Source organism: Zonotrichia leucophrys, chromosome Z (assembly GCF_028769735.1).
Source record: "Zonotrichia leucophrys gambelii isolate GWCS_2022_RI chromosome Z, RI_Zleu_2.0, whole genome shotgun sequence".
NCBI classification, from domain to species: domain Eukaryota; kingdom Metazoa; phylum Chordata; class Aves; order Passeriformes; family Passerellidae; genus Zonotrichia; species Zonotrichia leucophrys.
In genome coordinates, this window is record NC_088200.1 from 52,384,275 (window position 1) to 52,405,632 (window position 21,358).

The window sequence follows — 21,358 nt, forward strand, 5'->3', positions numbered from 1 at the left end:
AACCGGAATTTACACTTGTCAGGTCTTCGTGTTGCTAGCTTTCTGTCACAAATTAATTTGCCCTTGTGATGACAATAGTACAAACCGAAGCATTTCCTTTTTCCTAAAAGGAGTACTTTCAGATTTTTTGATTTTGGGTTTTTTTTGTTGTTGTTATTGCTTGTTTATTTGTTTGTTTTTTTGTAAAAAAGGCATGGGGACGTGAAGTTAAGTGAGCTCCCAAATGAAAACAAGACAGCATGCTTTTGACCTCTTTAGTAGTGCAAGGCAAATGCTTAGTTCAGTACCCTCCACCTCAGTTATTCAGAGCACCCCCTTCTGGCTTTGATAAATATGGCTTATTTTTTTGCTGCTTGTGACGTAAAACCAAAACACTTGAAGGTAGTTCGAGCGTATCTAAAGTGATCTGCCATGAAACAGTTTTATTTCTAGTTTGTAAATTAAGGGTGAATGGTGAAGGTGTTATGGCATGATGCTTTATATTTGCTTTCTAGTCATGTTACTGTAATTCCAAGTGTTTAATTTTTCAAGGATCATACTTAAAGATACAGTCTTTATTTATACCCATGGATAGCCATAGGTTTCTGAGCACTGCTCTTAAGTAACAAATGTCCTAGCTATGTCGTCTTTTGTCTGCTTTGCTTCAGAAGCTTCTAGTGGAGAAGCATTGGAATGGCACAGTCTTGCTGCTTTTCCTGAGATAGAAATTGCGAATTAAATACTGCATATGAGTACTTCTTTCTGCTGCTTTTTCCATCCCCATTAATAAGCAGTGATTAGCAAGCATTGATTATGGAGAAAATAATATACAGAAGGAGTTTACAACAACATAAAACTTAAAAGAAGTAATCCAAATTACAGTATCATTTTGGAATGTGTATCTACGTCATGGCTTCTGAGGCAACTGTTTTAATTCTAGATGGAAAAGTCAGAGTAAAAGTCTATAGCCTGATACATCAGTAGATTCCTGCAACAGGCAGTTACTTTTTTTTTTTACATTTTTCAGTCTGAAGGCAATATTGCCTAAACTAGAATAGTTTACCAGTTGTAGTTAGTTTGTTATTTATTGTGATAACTACTGCATTTTGAAATTATGCTCACCTACTAAAAATGTGAAATGCATTTAAGTATGCAGCTCCTCCCTCCAAACAGGCCTTCAAATGCTTGAGCCAATTCTTAGGCTGAAGAGCAAAACAGAATAAAAATAAGCCATCCGCAATAGAGTTTAACTCTGTTACATTGCAATTTTGTTGCTAGAGCTAAATTTTTTTTTTCTGTAGCATTTGTCTGTATTTCATCATCTTTGTGAAGTTTCTTGCCTCTTTTTGTAGCATCTTTACTTCACCTTGCATTGTATTATTTTCTGTGACACTCAGAAGGTTTTTCTTCCTGTCTTGGTTGTGTTGATTTAGTCAAAAATCAGTATTGTGGGGATCAGAGCCCAAAAGGAGCAGATGTAGTTGAAGAACCTGCCAAATCTCTGCATCTTCACTTAGTGAAGACCCTCCAGTGTTTTTGCCTCTGTGAGTTATGTGAGTTATTTGGCTGTATTCAGCCAAATTAAAAACCTGAGACTAGTAAAGCCTTCTTTTCAGAAAGCGTTTGGCAAATGAGACTGAGGAAAAGGAAGACTGCAGTAAATGCAGTCTCAGGGATCAGCTTGCTGGGAGAAGTTAGAAATTGACTGTTTTTTCAAAGTAGGCATGCTTTTCAGTAGGTCTTTAATCAAGTAAATCGTGACTTGCTGTAGTTCTAAATATTTATGAAATTGCCAAGTACCATACCGTCCTAAAGGTAATAAACATTTAGTACATTCTTATTCAGTACTTTATATTTTCTTAGTCCAAGTATTCTTTCACCCTCTTCTTATCCAGTATTTTTCCTTGCTATCTGTTGCCAGACTGCACTCTTTGACATGTTCAGATCTGTAAACCAATAGCTGATGCAAGAGCTGTGTGTTAATGTAATGCATGATTTGCTTGCTATTTGACAAATTAAATATTTTTAGAAGGATTCTATTTACTGAAGCTAAACACAATTTTTTAACCTTTTTTTTCCCCTTTCCAAAGTATGAAGCCTTTTGCTGCATACTTCTCTTCATTCCATTTTGTTTTTCTTGTATCCTTTTTTTTTTTTTTTTTGACCTGGTAAGAGAAAGTTTGATTTCTTGATGGTGTGGCATGGCAATATGTTTTCATCGGTGACTAAAACCAATTCAACAAACTGGTTTAGAATACCATCTTCGAAAGCTGTGCATTGAAGCTGAACCGAAAGAGAATGCTCTTACGGAAAGTTTTTTCCTGTTGTGTGGTTAGATAGCTTGTTTTCATGACAGGTGTGAGAGAATTTTTTGTTTGTTGTTTGTCTTGTGTTCCTTCTCTTACTGCTCTTTAGAGGTTAGTGATTTTATGATGGAAGGCTGAATGCTGATCTTTCTTGACTCTGGTTTTCATAATGAGTATCTCCTGTATATCAAGATGTGTCCCACTTGTCCAGATGCTATCTAGCTGTTATTGTGCCACCTGCCTTAAAAGAATGGAAGCTGACTTTGCTTTATGAATGTGTAGACTTGCTTCCATCTGATGTGAATACATATTGAGACCCTTAAAACAGTACATTTAACTGGTTTGTATTTAGCTATGAACAGTTGATTCTAGAGACAAAAGGGCCTCCTCACAGACCCATTTGAAACAATGGTGAAATAATTTGAGCTAACTGCTTTCACCATGTGGTGGCTGAAGTTAACTTGCTGTTATATAGTAAAATGTGAATTTGCTAAAGATATACAGAATTCAGGAGGTGAATGGCTTTCAGTTTGTGGGGGACAGTTCTACAAATCCAGGTTATATTTTTTCTTATTTATTTTCTGTAACGTATGTCATGAAACTGCTGTAAATCTATGTTAAATGAGGTCTTGAACGATTGACTTGGAAACTTCACTATTGTAATGATTCCACAAAATGAAATATATAGAAATAGTAATGATTACCTGTGGTATCTACTAGCTGTAACTGTTACCTTATTGTATTTTAATTTCTGGAGTTATTGCACCTTGGTTGGGAGGTTCTTGAAATATTTTGATGAATTCATACTCTTTTTGATAAGACTTAAAAATGTCTAAAACTTGATTAGCTCTTTGATTGGGTAAATTTGGAGTTTTTTTAGTTGGTTGGTGGTTTTTTGGTGTGATTTCCTAATGTTACTGTGGAATATTCCAGTACACTATTCAAGTTCTGCACCTACAGATACTGGTGAGAGTAGGTGCTTATTTCAAAAGCAGTTCTGTGGATTCCAGTGATATAGTAAATACTTGACTTTCACAGAAGGGGTGCTGAACTCAAGACTGTTTGTTCCATATGGCATTTTGAACAACATGGAGCTGTATCAATTAGTTACTACTTTGTAGTATGGTAAGCTATTCTAGCTGGTCTGTGCCATCCTGCTGAGGTCTATAAAGTGTCACCAACACAGACTTCAAAAAAACCCATAAACAACAACAGAACAGGCAAAACCCAACTGCCCAACTTCTTTTCCCATGAACTTCTTTTAAACCAGTTTAAATGTGAAAGGGAGCTTTGCGAGGTTATGATTTCTTACCCTAGCTGTGTAAGGACAGAGAGAGTCATTAGATGTCAAACTTTTGGTCTATTTGATTTATTACAATCAAGTAATTATGTGTTTCAGAACTGTCAGTTTTACTAATTTAGTGGTTGTTTCCTAAATGGAAGTCATTGGTAGTTACATTGAATCAAGGCAGCTCAAGACCAGTATATTATCTTGTGATTTTAGTTGAAATTTTTGAATAGAGAAATTTTCACCTTTCTAGATTTAATGGGTTTTTTTGAGCTGAGTAGCACAAGAAAAAACATGTTCTAGGTTAGTTCTCCAGCGAAAATTCCATAAAGTTTTGTTGAATAACTTGTCTGTATACCTTGACAAACATGATGTTTGCTGAAGTCTGGAGCTCTGCTTCTGGTTCTTTTAGTAAGCAAAGGTTAAGTACCTGCCATGGACTGGGAAGTATTACGTGTATTCTGCTGCATATCTGTAACTTAGTTCTGATTTTAATTGTGCACTTAAAAGTGTCTGCAGATTAGACTGTCTTTCTCCAATTTTCTAGGAATTATAAAAATTAGTAAAAATAATGCTTCAAATTTGGAGTTTGTGTAATTCATAAAATTATACTTGGAAAAGAGTTGACTGATTCTGGACAATTGCTTGGCCATCATGTTTAATAAACATGTATGGTCTAGACGATGAGCTAAACATCACAGTGAAGCTAGAAAGGAGGCAAACAAGTTAGAGATCAATGTACTCCTTTTTTCTCAAAGCATTCCAGTTGCAGAGAGCTTTGTTGAATGGATGCAATTACTTTTTTCTTCAGAAATCCCCTTCAGAAGTTCTTTGTCTTGTTGGTGAAAGATGCCCCACAAACTCATTAATTGCTTAGGTGTCAGTGGAACTAAAAATGAGATACTGTGGTGCTGAGATATTGTGAGATGTGATAGGCCAAAATCTGTACTCTGACAAGTATGCCTTCAAAAGCAGCTTAACAATATATTCTGACTCTCATGTGACTTCACAGAAATCTGTTCGTGAGTGCTTTTAGGGTTAAGGGATATGCAGGTGTTAAATATACTTGAAAACCACAGATTGTTGCATATTCTTAACGGTAGTTTGATGATAGGCAGAGCAGCTGGCCTCTGGGTCATCACTCCCTACTGCTGAAGGGAGGAGTAAATAAGCACAGAAATCTTCATTTCCTAGACTGCAGGAGTACATCTCAGGTGAATTACATCTCTGTCTTATGCACTTCTTTTTGTCAGTAAAGCATACATACTGTTAGGTGCCAGACAGAAGACCAGAGGGAAAGCGGACTTTCCTATCTGCTCAAGTCAGGGGAAGTTTCACTCCTGCCTTCAGTATCCTTCACATACCTGTGTGTCTTGGTTTGAAAGACACTGTCTGCTAAGGAAGGCAAGAGTGTCCCTTGGAATGCAAAATATTATGCTCTTCTTTCTGAATTATTATAATTTTGAAATTAAGGGCCTTTCAGGCGAGGATACGAGAAACAGAATAGCAGCTCTTTGCCAGTGTGTATAGCAAGGCAAGCCAACAGCGGTGGCAGCGACCGCAAAGCAGAGCAGAAATCCCGTGGAAGTCTCCTCCCACTCTTCCCCATCGGTGCGGTTCCGGTAGCGGCCGGCAGGGGCGCTGCTGGCTCCCGGTGGGCCGGGTGAGGGCAGTGCTTCCCCCGCGCCTGCAGGGGGCGCTGTGCGCGGGTCCGGCTGCGTCTCCCCGCCCTGACAGTGGCGGGCAGGAAGGGAGGGGAAAAAAGGGCTTCCTTTAGGAACCCCCAGGGGCAGCCATCCTCCCTCTGGATATCCGAAGGAGCTATTGCGGGGGTATCGGAGCAGTAAGCTGGGACGGTAGGGATCAACAAAGTCCCGGAGTGGTGGATGAGATTTATCAGAAACTTCGCAGCTGCAGCTGGAACCACGGGGCATTCTGGGTGTTCGGGGGTGCAGCGCTACAATGTAGCAAAAACTCAGAACCGTGGCAGGAAAAAACCAAAATGGCGGGGGCGGGAAGTGGCGGCCTGGCTCTGAGCAGGGCAGGGAAAAGGCTCCTTGGGAAGGGAAAGCAGTTGGGATCCCGGAGTTTTCTCCTGAGGCACCTCAGCAGATGGTGAAAAGTCCCTTTTTTAGTGAGTTTGGTTGGTAATAAGGTCCTAGTTCAGTGTCTGCTCTCACCAGCAGAGAAGCAGAACTGGGCTGGGCCTCAGCGGCGGCAGCGAATTCCCTCCCCCAAGCTGCAGCTCCAACCATCCTCCTCCAAAGCCAAGTGCAAGAGAGCTAGGAGCTGCCCCAGCCCCTTCTCTTTGCAGCACAATTCTCGTGGCATCTCTGCCTTTCCCAGAGAAACCCAGGGAGAGTAGCCAGCTGGACCCCTCCCTTGAGCTGTGGCCACTTCGCTTGTCCCTCCTAAGTACCCAGTCGTTACTGTCTCCTAGCAACACGTACGGGAGAAAATTCCCCAAGAGAAAGAAACAAAAGGAAGAATCTTAAAGCCCTGCACTATATTTACAGTGTCTGTACCTGTGGCTTGCATGGAAAGAGATCAAACAGGTTAATGTTACTTCATGGCAGTAGGGAGATGTGGCTGTATTAACAGTAGATGAAAAGTACTCTTTCCAGTGCTGTAACCTTGGCTAACCAGAAATGAAATAGACATTACATTACAGACAGTTTTAGACTAGAAGCATGAAGAACTGAATTTGCATGGATTTGTTTGACACAGGCTTTTTGTTTTGCTCTTAGGTATAATTTAATTGAAGAAGGAAGAGTGATGGTGTGAATAAGCATCCCAGGTTTTGATTGTACTTAAGCCTCTAATCACATTTCTTGGAAAGTTTGTGTTTGGGTGATGGTGGTGCAATATGCACTGGCATGAACTAAAAGGGCAGAGGTGTGGTTGTTGTAGTGTGTGCTTTGATTACCTCCAGGACAGACTCCTAGAGAGCCTCATCTGATTTCATGGGGAAGAATATCCTGCGTCCTGAGATCCTGTTTGCTGGAAGATGCCTCACTTTTTCTCTTCAGTTTCTATATTTCCCATTCTCTGCTGCCCAATTGAGTAGACTCAACTTTGTTTCAAGGACCACAGGACTATTTAGTCCTCTCTACAAATAAGCATGTGCATTTTCAAAAGGGAAGATGGATGTGTGTGTTTTTTGGGAGGATTGTTGTTATTACCAATACCTAGGTTAATGCAGAATCTCAGGAAATACACTTAAGTGTTTATTGGTGAATCTAGTTCAGATCAGATATAAAACTTTTCAAAGAGAAAATGAGATAATAAAGCAAAAAAATAGACTTGGTTTATCTGTTGCTGTTGCTAGAAGTTCTACCTCCAAGTTCTATAATAATTAATTTACTTTCTCATTTAATTTCTATTTGTGTACAGTATGGTAGTTTCAGAGCAGCAGTTGTTTTGATTACAACTTAACCATCAAACTTGAAGAAAGGAAGGCAGGTTTACTGTGGGTCAGACACAATACGGTAAACAAGTAATTCCAAGGTGATTGTTGTGGAAGTAAGGGAGCGACCATCATTGTTGATTTTTCGCATCTGACTCCGGTTTATTCATCAATCCATCACTTTTTATAACCGTGTTAATTAAGTTCATGCATATTGCAAAATCTGAGCTCCTGACAGGCTGTAGAGAAAACTTCAGCTCCTCCTTTTGTTTACAATACCTGAAGTTAGTTTATTGAAACCAAGATCAGTGTTCCCACCATGATATGAAGAGTTCTCAAAACTTTCATCTATATTTCTTTAAGGCATACTTGAACCAGGCTCTCCACAATTGTCATTCTGGAAGCTTTGACTTCCTTCGTGCCATGATTTTAATACCTTTCTGTGACTAGAGAATGAGGACAGCATAGTGTTTTAAGTCAGCTATACTCAAATGCATGCAGATGTTGTCTTAAAGTTCATTTTTTCACAGTCCAGTAAATAACTTCCCAGAGTAGCTTGAAATAGTTTGTCATCTGCTGAAATACTTCACATCTGCTAATTTGTTTCCTGAGTATGTAAATTCCATCATCAAAAGTAATATTTTGTAGTACCATAAAATCAGAAGTAATATTTTGTGCATTTTTCTTCTGTGCTTTTTAAGAAATACTAGTGGTATGAGGGTTGGTGTGTTCCAATGTCCCTGCAGCTTTTAGGGAGAGTCTCTGGTTTCACAGCTGAACTTGCCTCTCTGTTGCCTTGCCCCTTACCAACACTCACACTCACACACGCATACACACTTATGCAGGATGTGTTGTGTTTTTTCACCAAAAATGTGAAAGAACAGTGCTCAAGCAAAGAAGATACCATGGTACATCACAATGCTGCTGATGGTTCTCATCTTAGAGAAGAATGTATCATCGGTGATTTAATAAGTACCATTGTCTTTGATGATGAATCCAGTTCTGACTGAAGTATTTAAATTAATATTGCAAATATCTGACATAAATTTTCTACAGCTAATTTATCTTCTTTTAGAGTAAGTTTTTGTTCTTTCACTGACCCTCCAGACTTACAGAAACCAGTGTAGTTAGCTGCAATTGGAGCTTATATAATAGAATGCTGAATTTTGTTTTCAGTGACTTGCTGTTATGCAGATTGCAGCTTTGACATCTATGGCAGCTATTCACCATTTAAATGTGATAATCTCTTTAGGCCAAGATTTTTAGACGGTGAGTGAATATTCTTCAGTTGATCTGGAAAAACTAACATCTCATTTTTCATTAGTAGCCATGGCAAGAGACTGCCATGTGTAACAGCAAGTGTTTTCACTTAAGTGGTTTATAAGCCCACTGTAGACTGTTACATGGATGCATTTGAGAACTGATTTAATATAAGCTAAAATGGCTGAATAGGAAGAAAATAGGTAAGAAAAATTTGGTTTAAGACTGGCTGCTCAGTTTTTTCAAACGGTAGATTAAAGCCAAGAGATAATTTTCTCTGAATCCTTTTTTCAGTTTTGTTCTTTTTTATTTTTTTTCCATTGTCATTGCAGAGGTAGGATGAAAAATGCTATTGATTTGAATTGTCTAACTATGTAAGATTTTTTCAAAATGAGGTATATAATGAGAAATTTTCCTGTGCTTGGAATATGCATTTAGTATTCAGTGTGATCGTGTTTCAGTTTGCAAAAATGGTATTGTCTGCTCCTTCATTGCAGTAATTTGTAAAAAAATGTGTCCATCTTCTTCTGACTAGAAGAGGCCAAAGTTTATCAATACTTTCACTCTAATTCCTCTTCCTGCTGTTGGCTGATTTAAGAAACAGAGCTACATTTTTATTAGAATAGGGGCAATCAGTGTTTGTGTCCAGTGGAAATCCAAGTTAATATCTGATTTATTAAAAACTGTCTGTTATGTTTGTAGCTACTGTGATGTTGGTATGGGAGAAGTTTGCATGCATGTTTCTGAAATCTTTGAATAAATGATCTTGTGGCTAATCTTGTCATAGTTTTGGTTGTATAGAAAGCTCTAATGTAGGTAACTGTTTTCTAACCTTATCCCTTTTCAGTATTTTGCAGTCATGCTCTTTTTGTTATTTAAGTGTGGAATTACTACTTACATGTCAATATTCTCACTGGTTACTTAGGTTGGGGTTCTTAACAATTAAATTTTGACATTCCAGCCAATGCCATGAATAATATAAGAATCTTGAATGTTTATGCACTTTGTTTGCATTAGAAGTTGATATCTGGTTGTGTTGCACAAGAATTTTTTTACAAGTATTTGTATCACAAATTCTTACATTTGTTTTAGGATTTTTCTTTTATTATGCCTAGGTTTAATTTAGTTTTGCAGTGGTATCTTCTCAGGATAGTCAAACACATCAGTCAATGATTTGGTACTTACAATGCACAGACTAAAAGGGCTCCATCTAACGGAGATCATCCCCCTGCCCCTGAAAACTATGCTGCTTGTATTTCCTCCATGTTTGCAGGTGTATATAGCTGTCCTGGTGGCCTGCATTGTGGGGAAGTGGTTGTGATGTACTTAAAATTATGCTTAGAAAGATCAGCCAACCTTCCCAAGAGTTATCAACACAGGAGTTTGATTTGCCGTGATTACTAAACCTAAAAGACTTATAAGTGCTGTAACTTACCACTCCATTACTTTCTAACAGAAGGGTTGGTATGTTTGCCCTAGGCTTGCTCTTCCAGAACGTTGGAGTGATCCTTTTGGCTTTGGAGCAATCCTCCTCTGTCTAGCACAATAGAAGTTAAACCTAGTCTTCTGACAAAGGCTAACTGAGGTATACTCCTTGAAGAGACACGAGCAGAGAACAGTGAAGTGCCTTACTTTCATAAATAGATGTTTTTCCTCCATGGTTTCCAGAGACTTGTAAATGTTTCCAAACCAAATTCAGTACACTTGCTTAGAGCTGTAATAAATTATTTGTGTCACTTCTCTCTGTAAGAGCATTACTAAGAAAATAATTGCATTATACAACTGGAAGTTCACTTGCATTCACCATAGAGTGGTAGCAAACACAGTGATTGTGCAGTGCTGCTTCATATCCTGGGCAACTGTTATTTTTGTGCATGAGTTTTTGGGTTTTTTTATTGGAGGGAGGGGAGGACAGTTGTCTACCAGGAAAGAAAATTCTAGAACCACAGAGTGGTTTGGTTTGGAATGGATCTTAAAGATCACCTAGTTCCAACTCCTCTGCCATAGACAGGTACACCTTCCACTAGACCAGGATGCACAAGGGCTTATTGAGGCAGACTTTACACTTCCAGACAAGAGGCATCCACAGCTTTTCTGAGCAGGCTGCTCCATTGCCCCACCATCTGCACAGTAAAGAATTTCCTCCTGATACCTGATCTAAACCCATTCTCTCTTACTTTGAAGCCTCTCCCTCATGTCCTGTTGCTCCTTGCCTTGATAGTGTCTTTTTCCAGCCTTCCTGTAGCAGCTGAAAGGCTGCCATAAAGTTACCCCAAAGCCTTCTCTTTGGGGCCGAGCAACCCCACCTCTCAACCTGCTCTTGTAGTGATGTGTTCCAGCCCTGTGATCATCATGAAAAACTTACCCAGTTCGCATTTACCATGATGCAAAGGTGTGCTGCTTAGGATGGTTACACAAGCCTGTGACAGCTTCTTGTTGTGTCAGCGGTGCAAGTTCTTGCCCTGTGGTTAAATGCAAAGGTATTTGCAGTAGACTGGACAATTAGGAGTGGGTTAAGATTTACCTTTGGATAGAGTGATGTAAGGGAGGTTATCATGGCTTTGCATAAGTACTAGATAGATCTCTTCTTTATATTTTTTTAAAAAGCCTTATTTTGTAAGATTAAGCATGGAGGACCATGTAAGTATGAAATGATCAGGCTGTAGGTTAGAACATACACAAAGTTAAATCAGCAAGTATTTTTGCACTGCCTGTAAGAGTGTGGTTTAAAAGAAGTTTTACTTCAGTGTCTTGGTATATGGTGCAGCCATAGGAAGAATTGTGGCAGTATAGTAAAAAGAAATAATACCTTTGTATTAATAAATAGATTGTAAACTTTGTCACTGTTTTTAAAGCTGTTTGGCTAAACTTTGATAGTTGATGATGATTCCATAGTAGAAGGACAGAATAGTACTGAAATTAAACCCTGTGTTCTGTTAGCATAGGCAAATAATTCATTAATAAAAGAGGTTGTGCTTTTTCATGCTGCTTGAGAGAAGAGTGGACAAGAGCTATAAGAAAAGTCCTCTAAAATGTGCTATGTGTATCTTCATTGTTCTTTTACTAAGGTCTGCATAATGTTGCAGTAATGGAATTTTTTTTTTATTAGTTTTGCTCTACCATCTGTACGTATAGGAAAACAGATACATTTGTTCTTAGCCATTAGAAAATGGACCAGAAATTTATTTTAAAACCACTGCATGATTTAGTGTAGAACTTGAAGGTTTATGTTGACAAGCGTATTTCATTTGTTGGGTTTTTTTGGGTTTTTTTTTTTTTTTAAGGAAGTTCTTGTAAGCTTATTTGGCATGAATCAGTTCTTTTATCCCTTCATTAGCTTCATTTCTAGTCAGTAGAACAGCCAAAATATGGGTTTTAATACCAGATACATGAAATTTTCTTTTGCAATTTTGTGTTTAATTTTTGGGATTTATTTTTTGAACCAAGAGACAAGCAAGGAGTGCTTCAAAGGGCAAACACGCGTCAAAATGTCAATGAGTCCTTAGCCAAATATTTAATCTGATTGTAATATTGTCTGTGTGGGGAGCAGATCAAATAAGGAACTATTACAATTTAATCAGTTTAATTTTAGTAAAATGCTCTGCTTTTGCACAGTTTCACTGTTAATACCTTGTAAAAAGCCAGACTAAGCCTACAAGGTTTTCTGAAATTATTTTCTGGAGAACTTTCCTTTGTTTACTGGGTTATTTATTTATGAATGCTTAAAGTTGTCGTCCTGCAGTTTTCCTTTACCCTGAAAGTTTTTGTGAATCTCAAAAACATATTTAGTGTGAGCTTAAACTTAAAAACTGGAGTTAATTGAGCTTTTTTTATTTTGTTTTAGCATTCTGGATATGGCATGCATATGTTATTTTCTACTTTCTTTTGCCTCATTAATCTCATTTTTCCTTAATTTATCACTGTTTTTGTCAGTGGGTTGTTTTTGGGTTTTTTTTCCCCTAGTGCATGTTGATAACTAGCGTTTCCTTTTCAGGCAAAATCCTATGCCTGTTTTTAATTGCAGTCAGCAGCTGATGTCTGCCTTAGTGGCTATGTAATGTTGTCACTGCTTCTTACTTGTAATCAACCCATATGACTTGACTTGGCTTTTAAAAATCAGTGTTTTTTGGATGCAAACCTAATAACCACTGATGTATGATGCCTTTAGGAATGGCATTTAATAGAGGTTTTTTGCCACTTTTTCTGAAGAATTTAGACCATATAGAGCAACATATAAACAAAATTAAGTAAGTTTTGATCGCAGGTTCCCAAACTCTTTCCAATTGATGCAAAGGCCCAGACAATGGAAGAAGCCTTGATCTGTGAACTATTGAGCTGTGCCAGCTGAGATGGTAATCTCTTGCAGGTGCAACTGTCTGTTCTTTATGGGAGGACTGAGAACTTTTAAAACCTCTGGACAGAGGTGGATTAATTCCTACACAACAATAGGAGGCTGGATGTTTCATTAGTTTCTCTAGTGCCTTTTTTATGGAAAAACTAGAATGAAAAATAGATAAAGCATGATTAAAGTACACCTTTCTTGTGTTGAAAGTGACGTCATTCCATTTGCCCTTCTTTGTGCATTTTTAAAATTCCAGAGGTAGAAAGACCAGCTGGTCTTTGGTTCATTTATTTGGTAGGAGAGGGGAACAATAACATGACTATGGACATCTGCATTTTTAGTGCAGTTGAAAAAATCGCTCAGTGTATCATGTCCATGCTGGTGTTAGGGATGCTAAGCAAGTTCCTGAGTTCAGAGAACTATTAAAAACTTTCTGCTTATGCTCCACGTGAAACTAAGTATAAATGTGGTTTTTATGTTACCTTCACTCTAATGACTCTATTCCTGATAGTTAAATTAGGGTGCAAGTTGAAAGGTTGTGCAGCTGTGGACAATTAAATAGTCACTTACTGAAGCATAGTATGTCTGATTATTTACAGAATTTTCTACCAAAAGATGATCTTCCCAGCAGAAGTATCTGCCACTAATGGGTTGGAATAATGAAAATTAGTCTATAATTATTTGAAGGGGATTTCTCAGTTTGTGTGATGCTAATGTAAGCTCTGTATAACTGGTGATCTTTTAGTGCATTTTAGGAAACAGATATAAAAAACTGTAATTAATTGATCCCCATCTTGGATTGTTTTGCTTATTAGAAGTAACGGCACTTTTTACTGCTGAAAGCCTGAGGGTTCAGAGGTGTCCACTCTATCACTGCCATTAAGATTTGTGAAGGCAAAACGGAGAATCGTTGTTGTTGAAGGTTGTTACGTTAATTTTTCTGTGTGGATGATGCAGGTGTTAAGGTATACTTGTAAAATGTGATGAGTTTATAGATGCATGTGTATACCAGAATGTCTGTCTGGAAATTTGTTCTTACTTCATCATTTATTCATTGCATTTAAAAAAAAACAACTTTATTTTTGCTCCATAAGCACCTGTAACCGAAGACAAAACCTTATATCTCAGAAGTTTTTTTCTCAAACACAGTGAAGTATTGTGAGAGTTGTGTCAGAAAAGATACTGTTTTCATCAGTCAGCTAAACTTCTTCAGATGAAAACTTGTCTTAGTGTAACCTACACTTATGGGAGCTATAAATGTAAGTAATAAATTATAGGTGTGTGCTCAGAGGTAGTTTTTGTTATGAAGGTAAGTTTCTTGAGCTGTAAAAGGTGTTTATAAGTAATGACTTGTTGCACGATCTCCTGAGTCCTGATAAACCATGTTTAGTGTGTCCTTGAGTTAGTTTTCATTAAAGTTCCATTAATAATTTGAAAGATAAAATGAAAGCATGCATACAGAGAATAATTTTAGGCAGTGTATTTTAAAAATAAGAATAGAAAGTCTTGCTAAATGGTAAATAGAAAATACAAGACTTGAAAAATTTGCTTTAGCTATATTAAATTTAACCTACCCTCAATTAAACAACAGAAGAGATGATAATATTGAGGACTTTTAAGGTCTAGTTCTCTAAGATTGTATTTTATTATACGTTTTACAGGCAAGAGGAAAAGCCCTTTGAAGCTTTCACTGTACAGAGTAATACAAGAGTAGTTGGAAAAGCTATAGATTAATAAGGTAGGCGTAATTTAAGAAAACTGTTGTTTTAGTTTTATTTAAGTTGGTAATATGTTTTTTAAAAGCTACTAAAAGAAAATGCTGATAAAAACTAAATCACAAAATTCTAGAACATGCTGACCTGGAAGGGATCCATCAGGATCATCACATCCAACTTCTGGCCCTCCGCAAGACCATTCCTAAGAATCACACCCTGTGCCTGCCTGAGAGAGTTGTCTGAATGCTTCTTGAACTAGACAGATTTGGTGCTGTGACCCCTTCCCTGGGGAGTCTGTTCCAGTGCCCAGTCACCCTCTGAGCGAAAAACCTTTTCCTGACATCCATCCTAAGCCTCCCTGGCTGAGCTTCTTGCCATTTGCTCAAGGTCTGCCTCTGGTCATGAGAGGGAAAAGGTTGGTACCTTCCACTCCTCTTCCCCTCATGCAGAAGTTGTAGACTGCAATGAAGTCTATGAGTCTCCCCTCAGTCTCCTCCAGGCTGAAAAGACCAATCATAAAGCTTCCCCTCCAGACCCTTCACCATCCTTGTAGTTCTCTTTTGGATGCTCTCTTATAGTTTAGTGTCTTTTTTTAATATTGTGGCTCCCAAAACTACACACAGCACTCAAGGTGAGGCTGAACCAGTGCAGTACAAGCGGAGTGGGGCAATCCCCTTCCTCTGTTGGCAGTGCTGTGCCTGATGCACCCCTGGCACCTCCTGGCTGCCAGGGCACTGCTGACTTATATTCAAGTTCTTTTGACTAGTGGCCCCAGGTCCCTTTCCACAGTGCTGCTCTCCAGCCTCTTGTTCCTTAGTCTGTACATATATCCAGGGTTGTCTCAGGTGGAGAAGTCAGTACTTGCCCTTGTTAAACTTAATAGTTTGGTGATCACCCGCCTCTCTAGTTGTCAAGATGTCTCTCAGTCCTGATCAACATCTCCTAATTTAGTGCCCCTGTCAAACTTATTTAGTATCCATCTGAGTCATGCATCCAAGTCTTTAATAAAGATGTTGAAGAAAACTGGGCTGAGGGTTCAGTTTAGTTAGTTGAGAGGGTTTGTTTTTTTTTTGCATAGCAGGTTTTTTTATGGTATAAGGCTATAGGGATCTTAAAAATCACAGAATTTGAAGGGACCTGAAGATCATCTCGTTCCAGCCCCCCTGCCGTGGGCAGAGACACCTTTCACTAGATCAGGATGCTCAAAGCATCATACAGCCTGGCCTTGAGCACTTCCAAAGATAGAGCATCCACAACTTTTCTGAGCAGCCTGTTCTTGTGCCTCACCACCTGCGCAGTAAATTTCTTCCTGATACCTAATCTAAACCTATTCTCTCTTTGAAGCCACTCCCTCATGTCTTGTCTCGATAAAAAGTCTTTCTCCAGCCTTCTTGTAGGTCCTCTTCAGCTACTGAAAAGCTGCTGTAAGGTTTCCCCAAAGCCTTCTTTTCCCAGGCGGGACAACCCCAACTCTCTCAGCCTGACATGGCAGCTCAGTGGCCCTCCTTGGGACTTTCTTCCAACAGGTCATGTCTGTGTTTTTGTCTCTGCTGGGGGACAGATCTTGATGCAGTATTCCAGGTGCATACCATGCAGTTGGTATTAGCTCTCTAGTCCACTTGTGAGAGTGGACTAGACAGGTAATACCACTTTCCCAGACTTGCTGGTCATACTACTTTTGATGCAGCCCAGGATGTGATTGGTTCTCTTGACTGCAAACACACATTACTGAGTCATATTGATCTGCCTCTTATCTACCAACACCCCCAAGTCCTTCTCTCTGTGCCTGCTCTTCAACTGATTGTCTGCCCAGTGTCTGTATTCGTGCTTGGGATTGCTTCAGGCCAAGTACAGCACCTTGCACTTGGCCCTCTTGAGCTTTATGAGTTTCCCAAAGACCCATCTCTTAAGCCTGTCCATGTCCCTCTGGATGGAGCATGTCCCTCCAGCGTGTGGACTGCCCTATACAGCTTGGAGTCTTCAGCAAATTTGATGAGGGTACATTTGATCCCACTGGCTGTGTTGCTGACAAAGATGATGAGCAATTCAGATCCCAGTACTGACCCCTAAGGACCACTTGTCACTGCTCTCCTCTTGGATATTGAACTGTTGACCACAACCTTTTTGAGTGCAGCCCTCCAGCAAATTTTCTACTCATTAAGTTGTCTAATCTATCAAATCATGTCTTTTGAGATTAGAGACAAGGGTGTTGTGCAGGACAGTGTCTAATACTTCACACAAGTCCAGGTAGATGATGTTAGTCACTCTTCCTTCAAGCACCAAAACTGTAGAAGGCCACCAGATTTGTCAGTCATGACTTTGTCCTTGGTTATTGGCTGGTGTTGACGTGAAAATGATCCTCTATTGTTACCCAGAAAATCCAGTATAATGTTTTTCTTCAACCATCAGTGAAGATGTTGAAGAGAATTGGATTATGAAGTGATAAATTCATTATGGTGTGATAAATTTAACTTGGTTTGAGGGCCAGGATTATTTTCCTATATTGGGTCACTGAACTACCGGCACGTTAGTAGAACTAAGTGTTAAGGCTTGTGTTATGGTTAAATACAGCTGGCAACCAAATAAATACAACTAAGCTCCATGCAGCCACTTGCTCACTCCCACACCAGCAGGGTCAGGGAGAGAATTGGAAGGGTAAAAGCCAGAAAACTCATGGGTTGAGAGAAAGGCAGTTTTATAGGGAAAGCAAAAGCCATCCAAACAAGCAAAGCAAAACAAGGATTTAATTACTGTTTCTGATGGCCAGGTAGGTGTTCAGCATTCCCCAGGAGAGCAGGGTCACGTCACACATAATGGTTACTTAGGAAGACAAATGACATCACTCCAATGTCCCCCAACCCTTTCTTCTTCCCCCCACCTTTACATCCTGAGCATGATGTCGTAGGGTACAGAACATCCTTTTGGTCAGTTTGGGTCATCTGTCCTGGCTGTGTCCCATCCCAACCTCCCATGTACCCCCAGTTTCCTCAACAATATGGCAGTACAAAAAGCATAAAAGGCCTTAGGCCTGTGTGAGTCTGCTCAACAATAATAAAACCGTTCCTGATGTTATCAGCCCTGTGTTCAGCAGAAATCCAAAACACAGCCCCATACCAACCAGAAAATTAAACTCTACCCCAGCCAAACCTAGCACAGAATGTAATGGAGAAAATAAAATTCACCAGCTTGTCAGGAAGTTATAATTTAATAGCCAGTGTTCTGGGAAATTGGAGGAAGAGAAGTCAGGTTTCTTTTTAACCAAATCTTTCTTTAGAGCAGGGACATGTGCTAAATCTTCAGATCTTAACAATACAGAAAAATAAAAGGAAGATGCTGAGCTGCTGGAAAACTGGGCTAAATGGTCAGTGCATTATTTAGAGCTGGAATATTTGGCCTCTGAAATTATATTGAAAATGCCTGAAGCATTTCTAATATCAGTAGATTTTATTGTCACAGATTACCTGCTTTAGAGAGTGGAAAAAGTCTTGGTTTAACTGTGATAAAAGATACTCTTTGAAGTAAAAAACCTAAGAAAGACAACTGTTTCGGCTTTCGGCTCTGAGAACTTTAGTAGCAAAAAAACAGTGAAGAACCTCCTGTGTAGTTAGTAATTGTAGTACAGATATGTAACTATATTTCAGTAAAGCAGTGAGTAGTAAGCAAATCAGAAAGAAGAATTTTATATGAATGCTTCCTGTAAAAGGGAAACTATTTCCCTGTGTACATAGGAAAGGAATGGATCTCCTGTAGATCTAAAGCTCATAATCCTCTTTAATTATTCTGCTGGCAAAATAGCTTCATGCTCTTTATCTAGAAATACTTGTTACCTTACTTATTCTGAGTAGCTTCAAACTGTCCCTTGCTTAATGTGCAAGTATGCAAAGTGTATACTTTTTGACATGTGATAATTGTGTGCTGGGGTCAGCTATATTAGATAAGTTTCTCTGGGCTTTAGATCTAGAAAGCCCAGAGAAACTTTAGATCAGAAAACTCTAGATAAGTTTTCTGCCTTTTTAAGCCATCAAACAGAGAGGTCACTTGAATTAACCTGTGAGCATTTCTTTCTCTTGCTTTCACATGCATGGATGCATGTGGTTGCATTACATTCTGACCAGTGTTAGTTTTAATTAGTTCTATTCCTGATAGATGATGACTGCAAGGAAATTTGAAAAATGCTTTTAACTTCTGTACTGCCTCTTTTGTTCTGAAAGTTGTGAGTAGTAATATAAGATCAAGTGTGTAATCAATTGAGTTTTATGTACTGTAATGGAAAATACTGTTTTCGTATAAAGTACAAAAGCAATAAAACAACTTAAGTAATACTTCAAATAATATTTAAAAAACATTTTCTCTTTTAGATTTCAAGAAATTGCAGTGTATGGGCCTATGTGTGCCCTGCGTGTTGGTGTTGACTGGCTAAAACTTTTGAATAAATAAGTGAAAATTATGTATGACATGACTTGTCAGATAAGAGTTTTCTGACCAAGATGTTTGATTCAGTACTTCTCTATGATGCATGTTTGTGAACTAAGCTACAAATATTTTTGGAGGTATAGTCACAGGCTGCCCAGGAAATTGTGAAAGAAGTGACTGGATGTAGCACTTAGTGCTACAATCTAGTTGACAAGCAAGATTGTGTTCTTGCTTGTCAACTGGATGGTAGCACTAAGTTCCACAAAAAATTCCTTATTTTCTGTCAAGGACAGTTAATTTTGGAGGTCTTTTCAGACCTTAATGATTCTGTGAGATTTTTTCATTATTAGTTGGTGAACTGAATATTTGCTCTAGCCCTTCTATCAGTTTGTATGGCCTAATTGATTATAAATCAGACATCCTTGGATGAAAGGCAGAAAGGGTTCATTGGTTTTAAGACTGCATAGTGAAACATCAGTCTACTAACAAAATGGTGAAAAGAGCTGGCCAGAACATGGTGTAAATTGAGGGATTAAAATGGCTTCCTTTTATTGCATTTTGAACTAGTAAGTTGAGTGTATTTGGGGAGTGGTTCTAAGCAGGCATTTAAGAATTTTGTGGTACTGCTTATTTGCAGTGCTTGTGGTTGACATTAGTATTTCTTAGCCTGGATATGGCCTCAAAAATTTAAAAGAAAATTCATGATGAAACTTCAATCAAAATTTCTTAAGTCTTTTTATAACTATGTAGTTAGGAAAAACTGATTTTTTTCTTTCAGAAAGAAACTGTATTGTTCTTGATTAATATGTCAGACTTTGTATCAAAGATTTGAAATTGATAAGTGTAAAGAATATATCTTTGTTAAGGGCATAGGTTTTTATAAGTGGAAAAAAATTTGTGAACTGCTAATGGATCACTTCAACTCAAAGAAATAAGCATTGAACAATTCTTGTTTATGCATACTTAAGCAAAGACCCACTGCACCAGAGCTTGGTAAATCCCCACGTTTTCTATGCAGCCTGGTGTGGGCTAGGTAGGATTGCAACTGTAATTTGTAGTGTTACTTGTTGCACTGGTGAAGACAACCACTGAGAATTTTTTAGTTTGTGTTCTGTGATCTGCTTTTTGCTTTTTTAATGCTTCTGCTGTTGACTGAAATGTAGAATTTTTCATAGTGATGGCTATGAATTTTATTTGTGACAAGTAGCCCTCAGTGAGAGGCCAGAAGCCACAGAGAACAGCGTACTATTAGCTTTGGTTGGTTTTGCAAACAGCCTAGGATAGAAAAAAATGCTGCAGGAATCACAAGATTATTGGTATGAGGAACTGTGTAAAAAAAGTTGAGCAACTGATTGAAGTGGTTATGGTCAAATGACTGAAGGATTTTTCCTGTGAAGCAATGGTAGAATGACTTAAATGGAAGAAAGACCAAAGGCTGAGGTCGGGGGAGGGGTAAAGAGAGAATGTAAGGCAGTTGTTGAGGACTAAGGTGTTTTAAAAGAAAATAGAGAATTCTTGGCTTACTTTAGTTCAATATTTCATAGTGGCAGATAGCTTTAGCAACTGCAGAGTGGCTTTGAGAGGTAAAGAGACCTTCCAGTCTGGAAGGGTAGCCAGTGTATGGTAAATGTGGGCAGCCAGGCAAGCCTACATGCTGCTGGTGGCACAGACTTGTTAACCTGATACCCTCGATAGAAGCATTTGAACGTGCTTATGCAGCACCAGTAGCGACTGCTGCTGTGTGCCTGTTGAGGCTTACCTCATCTCTTAAATGGTCATTATGCATGTACTTAAAATGTTGCGAATGTGAGAGGAGCAGAGCTCAAATTAACATGGAAATAATGAACTGTATTTTTATAAAAATGCTGTGCAGTTATAATTAAGCAAGTGTAAGGGTTGCTCAGCTTTCCCCTTAATAGTTGTTGAACTCTTACTAAGTGGCGATGCATCACAGCAAGTTTAAAAGATCCTACTAAGAAAGTGCTAATACTGATTTACATGATTTGGAGAAAAAGAAAAATTTCCTTGAGTTCTATAGAAAAAGTCTTTAAAAATGTAAAAGTAATTTAGAAGCCTGCTTTAACTTATCAACTAGGGGTTTGTAGGCAAAATCTCGAGCTTGCTGTTTTTAGGGATTTGATCTCTGAATTGCATTTTTCTCAAATGTAATATTTAGATGAGGTTCAGGTATTTTAGATTGTTTTTAGTATTGTACACTGCTGTTTTGTTTTGTGTTTAGTTATTGTATTCTTTGAGCATTTTTTTTTATTGCTCTGGAATAAGAAATCTAAAATCAAAACATTGCTATCTTGGAGTTTCAACAGCCTGGGCAACAGCGGTTCGTGTTTGAGATCTGATGTTTGATCGTGGGCTCTGTTTTATTTACAGTGTTCTTAGCACAGAGTGTGCTGAAATAAGATCAGGGAAAACTGTGTCATAATTTTAACATACATGTTGTGAACCAAGATTCTTTACATGTTTTTTGATGAAAAACATGCTATTGGGTTTCTACTTCCTTTAACAGTCCTTATTTTCTTAAAAGAATACAAAGTTACGACTTTAGGTAATATTTAATGTAAAAAGAGGTTCTGATATAACCCAAATGTAAGGACTTTAAGAGCACAGTTGCCTGTCCAGGCCTTAGAAGGA

The 21,358-nt window shown here is 38.4% G+C and overlaps 1 protein-coding gene across 4 annotated transcripts in view; it reads left to right on the plus strand.

The window, feature by feature from the left end:
* Positions 1–21,358, plus strand: part of SPIN1 (spindlin 1) — a 69,318-nt gene that overhangs the window by 1,688 nt on the left and 46,272 nt on the right. The window lies entirely within an intron of this gene.